Source organism: Paramormyrops kingsleyae, chromosome 15 (genome assembly GCF_048594095.1).
Source record: "Paramormyrops kingsleyae isolate MSU_618 chromosome 15, PKINGS_0.4, whole genome shotgun sequence".
In the NCBI taxonomy this organism is placed as follows: Eukaryota; Metazoa; Chordata; class Actinopteri; order Osteoglossiformes; family Mormyridae; genus Paramormyrops; species Paramormyrops kingsleyae.
The window spans coordinates 29,106,737-29,115,518 of NC_132811.1; the positions used below are offsets into that span (position 1 = coordinate 29,106,737).

The 8,782-nt window shown below is 40.5% G+C and overlaps 1 long non-coding RNA gene across 1 annotated transcript; it reads left to right on the plus strand.

Moving 5' to 3' along the window:
• Positions 1-1,957: 1,957 nt before the first annotated feature.
• LOC140578541 (uncharacterized) lies at positions 1,958-4,972 on the plus strand. Its single transcript, XR_011982801.1, has 2 exons — positions 1,958-3,632; positions 4,152-4,972. It is a non-coding gene; the product is annotated as an uncharacterized lncRNA (long non-coding RNA).
• The last annotated feature ends 3,810 nt before the right edge of the window (positions 4,973-8,782 follow it).

Sequence of the window (8,782 nt, forward strand, 5' to 3'; positions counted from 1 at the left end):
GGGGGAGCCCATCCTCCAGGGGCCAGCAGGGAGAGTCAAATACAGTTAAATCTGAAACACAAACGGGGAGCAGGGGGGAGATGACAAGCCGGGGCCACCGCTCCCTCCAATCACCAGGCAGCCAGAAGGCAGGGAGCGGGTCATACAAGGAAGATGACACAGGCAGAACGGCGAGCTGGATGCACGGACGTCATTGGTAGTGGCGACGTCACATGTTGCAGGGTGTGCTGGACATCGTGATAGATTGAGGGCTCCAGGCAGCACCCCCCAGGAGAAGTAGGGGAAATAAATGCAATTAGTCAAAGTAAGGGAGACTATAGGCAGTGCTAAAAGTTAGATGAGTGCAATATGAAGTGCAATGCTCCGGCAGATATGGCTATGGCAGCATAAGTAGGAGGGAGGGGCAGGTGGGAATGCAGGCATGGGGAGTCCCTGAAATGTCAGCACTCCAATCCCACAAGCAATTGTGAAGCTAGAGTGACAGCACTGTCAATTCAGTTTATCCAAACCCAATGGCACCGATCCCCACCCAGCTCCACACCTCACACTATAGGTTTAACTGGGAGTGAGAAGCTAGCTAGAGCTAGAACTAGTGTCCCTATAAGCTAAACTAAATAGGTGTGTTTTTAGTCTAGACTTGAATATTGAGAGTGAGTCTGAAACCCGCACATCCGGTGAAAGACCGTTCCACAGCTGAGGAGCTCTATAGTAGAAAGCTCTGCAACCTGCCATAGGTCTTTCTACCCTAGGTACTAACAGATATCCCGCACCTTGAGATCGAAGTAAGCGTGGGGGATTGTATGTGGTCAGCAGATTATTAAGGTAGTCTGGTGCAAGGCCATTCAGTGCTTTATAGGTTAACAGCAGTATTTTATATTCAATCCGAGACTTAACTGGTAACCAATGAAGGGAGGATAAGACTGGTGTGATGTGATCAAATTTTTTAATGTTTGTGAGAACTCTGGCTGCCGCATTTTGTACCAGCTGAAGTTTATTTAAGGAACCAGATGGGCAACCAGAAAGGAGGGCATTACAGTAGTCTAGTCTGGTAGTTAGGAAGGCATGTATTAATTTTTCTGCATCACGAAGTGAGAGCATCTTACGAAGCTTGGCTATGTTTCGTAGATGATAAAACGCAGTTCTAGTAATACTTCTTATGTGAGCATCAAAACATAGATCTGAATCTACTAGAAGACCAAGATTTCTAACCACTGTGTTAGGTTGTGTAGGAAGGCCACTAATGCTGAGGTGGTGAAACTTATTTCTTGCAGCCTTGGGACCAATCACCAGTACTTCTGTTTTTTCTGTGTTTAACATTAGAATTTTTTTTGCCATCCAGCACCGAATATCTAACAGACAATCTTCTAACCGAGATAGGAATGATGTATCATCAGGGTTAACAGATATATATAACTGTATATCATCTGCATAACAATGAAACCCAACACCATGTTTTCTAATAATGTTACCAAGCGGTGTGGGACACCGTATGTGACTTTGGTGGCCTTGGATGATTCGTTGTTCACATGTGCATACTGATAGCGATCAGTTAAATATGAGCGGAACCAAGAGAGTGCTGTCCTTGTAATGCCAACTACACCTTCTAACCGGTCCAAGAGGATATTATGGTCCACAGTATCAAATGCTGCAGTTAAATCTAGTAATACCAACAGCGATATCAAGCCACGGTCAGAAGCCATAAGTAAATCATTCATTACTTTGACTAGAGCAGTTTCTGTGCTATGGTTTGGTCTAAAGCCAGACTGATATAATTCATTAGTATTATTTTTTGTAGGAAAGAAGACAACTAACGAACTACAACCTTTTCCATGATCTTTAAATGAAAGGAAGATTTGAGATTGGTCTATAGTTTCCTAAAACACTAGGTTCAAGATTTGGTTTCTTTAGAACGGGTCTAATAATTTTAAAAGGTTTTGGAACATATCCAAGCTTAAGAGATGAGTTTAACACATTTCACAGGGTATTGCTAATCTGTGGTGCGATTTCCTTGAAACATTTTGTAGGAATTGGGTCTATGAGGCTTGTAGAGGATTTACAGGAGGAAATTAAGCTCAGGAGTTCTGGGTGTTTTATAGGAATGAAAGATTCAAAAGTCTCATTATTGATAGGCATAAGACTAGCAGGAGTCTGGCAGTCATAGGTAGCTAAGGACGTGCACTGGATGGTCTGTCTAATCTTAGTTATTTTACCATTAAAGAATGTAATAAAGTCATTACTCTTAAGAGATTGTGGGACTTGCGAGTTTAATGGAGAATTCTGTGTTAACCTAGCCACGGATTCAAATAGGAATTTTGGATTGTTTTTGTTCCCGTCTATTAATCTGGAGAGATACACAGACCTAGCAGTCACTAGTGCTTGTCTGTATTTAGACAGGCTCTCTTTCCATGCAGATTTGAAAACTTCTCGTTTAGTTGAGCGCCATTTGCGCTCTAGCTTGCGTGATGCCTGTTTGAGTTCACGTGTATGATCAGAGTACCAGGGGGCAGGTTTCTTATCTCTATGCTTTATCTTCTTAAGTGGAGCTACAAGATCTAGTGTGCTATCTCTTAGTCTTGGATATGTTCCTAAATCTTTTAAAATGGCTGTTATTAGACCTATCCTAAAGAAACCAAATCTTGAACCTAGTGACTTAGGAAACTATAGACCCATCTCAAATCTTCCCTTCATTTCTAAAATTCTTGAGAAAGTTGTTGCTCACCAGCTGTCCTCCTTTCTTCAAGATAATAATGCTAACGAGCTATATCAGTCTGGTTTCACACCCAATCATAGCACAGAAACGGCCTTAGTCAAAGTGATAAACGACTTGCTTATGGCTTCCGACCGTGGCTCTATATCGCTATTATTCTTACTGGATCTAACTGCAGCATTCGATACTGTAGACCATAATATTCTTTTGGACCGGTTGGAAACATTGATTGGCATTAAAGGGACAGCACTACTGTGGTTTCGTTCGTATTTAACTGATCGTTACCAGTTTGTCCATGTAAACAATGAGTCATCCATAGCCACTAAAGTAAGATATAGTGTCCCGCAGGGATCAGTGCTGGGCCCCCTACTGTTCAATCTATATATGCTACCGCTTGGTAACATAATTAGAAATTACAGTGTTAATTTTCATTGTTATGCTGATGATACACAATTGTATATATCTGTTAAACCTACACTCTAAAAAACGCTGGGTTGTTTTTTCAACCCAAATGCTGGGTTGAGACTGCTGGGTAACAAAGTTGGGTTGATTTAACCCAATTTGGGTTGAAAATCGGTCTTGATCTATAACCCAGCAGTGCTGGGTTGGGAACGCGGACGTGAAAGAGAGCACGCACGTCACGTCAACATCCAGGGACATCAGCGAGAGTTGACGGAGTTTTGCGCCGTCTTTAGAGGGAAGCCAGTGAAATTCTGTCTGAAACGTAAGTTATTCAGTGTGTATTTAACAATGTTCATAATAAATAAAACATTTGCTTTACTGTATAATATATATACACGCAAATTTTAGGCTTTCGGTCAGTTGAACTGAGATTACCTAACGACTAAGCGACGGCCGATCTCTTGCTCAGTGGACGGGAAAGCGCGCGTGACATCGTCATCGGAAGGAGCTTGGAAAGGATAACGTAAAATTTTTAAATATTACTTTTTTATATGTTAAATCTACTTTGTTTATTATTAATGATTTACTGTGTTAGATACGGTTTTGATATAGCGGAGTTTACTTAACTAATTTGATTTTGTCAGCACATCCACATAAATTTCCCGCTCTGCTTGTAAGGTACATTTCGTTCAATTCGTTTGACTTAGTTGTACATTCGACAGCAAACGATGTTAATTTACTACGAACATGTAATTTCTTTAATCCTGTAAATGGTTTGATGCAGGCGGGAATGTCTGAGCTCAGCTCAGGCTAAAGGAGGCTTGAAACTAAGCATGTTTCGACGGACATTTTCTAAGCATAGTGCTAAGGCCATGGACAGTGGTTAACTAATGCTGATAGCTTGGTGTGTTATGGTCTTTAATGCTCCTAAAGGTTTTTTAGGTGTTCTGAAGGTAGCTCTAAGGATATTTAACTTTTACACATTTTTGAGTTCTTAATGAATCTATACCATTTCTTTTTTATTTATTTTTCCTTTTTTCAGATTGGGACCAATATGGCTGAGTACCTTCGTTCAGAAGAGTCCATTGAATTTTCTTATGTTCTCATGCTTGGAGACAACCACTGCTTTCAAGCCTTTGCTATAATAAATGGCACAGCATTTGAGCAAAGTACATTACTTGCTGCAGTGGACGTTTGAAATGTTTTCATATTTTAAATACATATTTTCTTGGAAGTAAATTTGACTTCAGTCACTTTATATCTCAGGATATATTGATGTTTGCACATAATTGTTAATGGGAAAGTTATAAAATGTTTTCCTATTTTTTCCTAATCTTAAATTTGTATTTTCTTAAGTTTTTTTTTTCGTTTGTTTTTTCAGTCAGTTTGATGCCGTTTCATTATTACTTCTACATATTTTTTCAGTTGATGATTTATATATATCAGGATATGTTAATGTTTATGCACAAATTTGTATTTTAAAGTTAATCTTTCTGACTTCAGTCAGTTAGATGCTTTTTCATTATTACTTCTACATACTTTTATTTTTCCTCTACTCTGCAATTACTTTGCAATTGATTCTTACTGATGATTCCTGTATATCTCAGGATATATTAATGTTTATGCATGATGTAAATGTTATGAAAAGTTTTCATATTTCAAATTGTGTTTTTCTAAAGTTAATTTGTCTGACTTCAGTCTGATGCATTGTTACTGACTTCAGTCACAGTGTTTCTGTGATAGTTTGATACATTTTAATAGAAATTGTCTTGATGCTGAGGTGGAGATGGGAAAAATGTCTTAAATTCATATGGACACATTTTTTACATGTTTTGTCATAAATAAAATTCCATTACTGAAGTATGTATTGCTGTAGAATTGTTTTTATTTTAGTAATTTTAATCACCAAAGTTTCTAGATTAAATTTCTGACCCATTTTGGGTTACATTCAACCCAGCAGTGTAGTCATTTTTAACTAATAGTTGGGTTAAAAATCACAACCCAGCATGCTGGGTTAAACGTGTAACCCAACTTGTTGGGTCAAAATAACCCAGCGTTGGGTTAGTCCCTTTTTTACCCAGCGCTGGGTTACCAAAATAACCCAAATTGGGTTGTTTTTAACCCAGCAGTTTTTAGAGTGTAGTGACGCATCCCAGCTCTCTTCTTTAGCCGACTGTCTGCTAGACATCCGTTGTTGGATGGCAAGGAATTTCCTCATGTTAAATACTGAAAAAACGGAGGTTCTTTTAATCGGTCCTAAGGAGGCCCGCAATAAGTTTGTAAACCCCAACCCTAGCTGCCTCCCTACTCAATTTAAAACAGTGGTCAGAAATCTTGGTGTCCTGGTAGACTCCGACCTCTGCTTCAGTGCTCACATAAATAGCATTACCAGTACGGCATTTTATCATCTACGGAACATAGCCAAGCTTCGGAAGTTGCTGTCCTTTCAAGATGCAGAAAAACTAATACATGTCTTTATAACTTCTAGATTGGACTACTGCAATGCCCTCCTTTCGGGTTGTCCATCTGGATCCCTACATAAACTTCAGTTAGTACAAAATGCAGCTGCCAGAGTTCTAACAAAAACTAAAAAATTTGATCACATTAGCCCTATCCTGTCTTCCCTGCACTGGCTACCGGTCAAGTTTAGGATTGACTACAAATTATTACTATTGACTTACAAAACTCTGAATGGCCTTGCACCACAATATCTCAATGATCTTCTGGTCCCTTACAACCCTTCTTGCCTGCTTCGTTCACAAGGAGCAGGATATCTATTAATTCCTAAAGCAGACAGGGCTACGGCAGGCTGCAGAGCATTCTCTTACAGAGCTCCGCAGCAGTGGAATGGTCTCCCGGCTGTTCAAGTTCATTTATACACGATGCTTCAGATGTAAGGCTGAAGGACTGTGGAAGTTGTTTCATAAATGTTGTTGTAGTTAGTGAGGCAATGGAACGTCTGATTCTGTACTTTGGAGCTGTGGTCAACGGGAGGCTATACTGGATTTCAAACGTTAACAAGTAATGATCAGAGAGCATGGGACTATAGATGGGACTATAGGCATAATAGATACATGTTCCACCAAGATGCCATGACTAATAATCAAATCAAGGGTATGGTTACAGGCATGAGTAGGCCCGACTACATTCTGACATACACCTAGAGAGTCAAGAATAGCTGTAAATGCTATTTTTAAAGGATCACTATCTTTCTCCATATGAATGTTAAAATCACCCACAATAACAGCTTTGTCAGTACTGACCACCAGGTTAGTTAAAAAATCAGCAAACTACTAGAAAATTACTGTACGGTCCAGGTGGTCTATTTAACCTCATTTTAAAAACGTTAATACTTCCGACAATGGACGTTTTGAAAAGAAGACAGATTACAGAATTAGCCAGCGTTTTTTTCATGATTCTACATTAAGATTTCAGCGAGATATAAACTGAAATAGATGCAAAAAGTATGCTGCATCGCCGACGATGCACTTGACCCCAGAGGGTTCAGCCACGATCTATACAGTTTTTTGACAACTTTTCAAAATTGTTAAAGAAGTAAAATGCATCGGGGTTGTACAGACACGAGTGTCAAAGCTGGCTTGGGTGGCTTACAGCACACCCGAGACAGTCTTCCTTCATGTCGTCCTCGATTATCCGATCCAGAATATAGGCCAGTGCCCCTTTAATTATTTTCATGACAGATGTTGTGATGCTCCCATCCACAGAATCCTCCGCTAAACACAGCGCATCAAAACATTTGCAGACCTCTTCAATTGACGGCATCATTTTCAGGACCGGGTCCCGTGATGTGTCCATGAATTCAGGACAAGTAAACGGGGTCACAGCATCAGGCGCTGGCCATTGAGCCCATGTAGGAGGTGGCGATGGGCACGGGATGCCATACGGACCCCATGATGAGTTGTTGTTCAGCTGCAGTCCAAAAGTATTTTCACTTATCGGTGGAGGTCAGGATGGGTTCTGCAGAGTGGCGACTTCAAGAGATGTTAGGCTGAGCGAAGATGGCTGACTGCTTGCCATTGCACGCTACGAGGAGTGCGACATCTTGACAGCTGGTTCACAGGGTGATGGATTTTAATATGTTTTCAACATGGTTTGCTAATTTCATTGGCTGTTGCAGTTAGAAGGGGGTTGTACTAACGTCCCATCTCATTAGAAAAAAAAGAGTAAATTTCTTCAAAATTTATTCTCTAGTTTTATACCGATACAATCATGATATGAGAATATGTTACCCAGAGTTTCATGTTTGCACTGTCTCATCAGCTTGCATGGTGCCCATGTAGAGTTTAGCTGTGTTAAGTTGCTAGGAGGAGGTGTTGCTGGGCCGGTCGAACTCCCTGCAGGTTCTGGTTGTATGAAGTCTGCAAAAATTTGACGGCTGGTGGCCATGTTGTTTCCTTGAAGCGAAAATTGTTTCACCACACGACTCGCACCCTTAATAAAGAGTAACCTGGTGGGGGTTTGTGCCACATTAAAAATGTCATCACAAAAGCGGCCACGATGTTCCACCCACAGCCACCCTGTCATGCCCCGCTTGTCCGATCCTCCTATGTGCCATGCCCCCTCATTAACCTTGTGTGGAATCCCTGTGTCATCAGCTGTTTCATCTTTACCGGTTTTGCCCTGTGTGACTTTTTGGTTTCGCTAATAAATCCCTCGTTCCCCAATCCTGCGACTCCTGCTCCTGTGCCCCCTTTCCATGCCTCCCCGCAGTGTGACACACACGCTGTGAAAGTACAAGGCGCATAATCATATGTGATCTTATAGATGAAATAAGTGTACGGGAGAAATTGCGCATTTTGAAACGTGATGTTGAAGGGAAAGATCATGAGTGTGCTGTAGATGCGACAATTAATGATTTCTGGGATATGCACAAGTTCGAACAGACTCTGGGGGATGTGTGAACGCTGAACTGTTTATAACTGTTTGCAATTGACTCTGGTCAAAATGTGTTTGGCTATTTTTACTTGCTTGTAATCTTCCTAAATAAATGAGCTGAGTCAAAAACATTGTGTCTTTATTGCTAGAGGTTCACAATGGATAACAAGCAATTGAAACATGTTTATTACATACCATCAAACTCTGGGTCATTTGGAGGTACTGACAGACTATACAGGTAGCTGACAGATGAAGAACGTGAGTGCAATATACATGGTTAGCTGGAGAAGATGCATACACATTACATAAGCCACCGAGACTTAACTTTAGAAGAAACAGAGTCTTTGTGACTAATATCGATTCTCAGTGGCAGGCTGACTTAGTAGACATGTCAGCTTACACTGAACAGAACGACAACTTTAAATACATGCTAACGTGTATAGACATTCTATCAAAATATGCGTGGGTGCGGAGTCTTAAAAACAAGACCGACACAGAGGTAAGGAAAGCATACAAAAACATTCTCTCTGAAGGCAGGATTCCCAAAAAGTTTCAAACAGAAGGAGAAGGAGTTTTTTTAATGCATCGTTTCATAATCTTACCAAGACATATGGGATAATACATTTCGCTACTGGTAACGATGTCAAGGCATCTGTGGTGGAAAAGTAGAAGACATGAATGTGGCATTATCTTACGGCTTAGATATGTGGACATTGTACAAGATCTAGCGTGCACTTACAATAACACCTACCACAGTACTATTAAAATGAAGCCGGT